This window comes from Varanus komodoensis, unplaced genomic scaffold, assembly GCF_004798865.1.
Source record: "Varanus komodoensis strain SLA01 unplaced genomic scaffold, ASM479886v1 scaffold1534, whole genome shotgun sequence".
NCBI lineage: Eukaryota > Metazoa > Chordata > Lepidosauria > Squamata > Varanidae > Varanus > Varanus komodoensis.
The window spans coordinates 10117-11080 of NW_025335446.1; the positions used below are offsets into that span (position 1 = coordinate 10117).

The 964-nt window shown below is 47.8% G+C and overlaps 1 pseudogene; it reads right to left on the reverse strand.

Moving 5' to 3' along the window:
• Positions 1–487: 487 nt before the first annotated feature.
• On the reverse strand, positions 488–625 carry LOC123021047 (annotated as a pseudogene).
• Between the last annotated feature and the right edge of the window lie 339 nt (positions 626–964).

Genomic DNA, 964 nt, shown 5'->3' on the forward strand with positions numbered 1-964 from the left:
CTGCCTTCCTCTGCAGGGGAGAACAGGTCTCTACCCTTCTCCATATGACATCCCCTCACATACCTGTATGTCGCCAACAGATCCCCTGTGAGTCTCCTCTTCTCCAGGCTGAAGAGACCCAGTTCCCTCAGTCTCGCCTCATACGGCATCCCCTGCAAACCAGCCACCAACCTTGTGGCCCTACGCTGCCCTGACTCTAACCTGACTATATCCTTTCGGTAATGAGGGGTCCAAAACTGAGCGCAATACTCCAGTTGCGGGCGAACCAGAGTTGTATAGAGAGGTAGTAATACCTCTCTTGATCTGGAAGCCACACTTCTGGCTATGCAACCAAGGGTGGCGTTCGCCCTCTTGACCACCGCATCACACTGCTGACTCATGTTTAGCCTGCAGTCAACCAGTACCCAGAGGTCCCTTTCACAAGTGCTGCTCTCCAGCCACTTGTCACCTAACCGGTACTTATGACACCTGTTCCTATGCCCCAGGTGCAAGAACTTGCACTTATCCACACTGAACACCGTCCTGCTGTCTTGTGCATGTTGTACAGTGCATGTTGTACAGGCCACTGGGACATCTACCATCCTTATCAAGGGGAGTGCTAACCTTCTCTCCTTTCATACAACACATATGTTATATGTGTTATGAAAACTAGATCATCTGCAAAGGCTTGCAATTTATAGCTTTCATAGAATGGGTAGAAATGTTGAGCCGCCCAGAAAAAGCTACTCAAGGAAGGCTTTTTCAAAACTGTCCTATTTTAATTGGAAATTTCACCCTATATTAGAAGTAGGGGTGTGCATGAGGGCAGGGTAAGGGTTGGGAAAAACAAGGTGTCCTGGCATGATATTGAAGGTTGGAACGTGTTTAGAATGGTCAGAAATGTTGAGCTGTGCAGAAAAAGCTACTCTAGGAAGGCTTTTCAAAAATCATCCCCTTTTCTTGTGCAATTCAGCCCTATATTAGG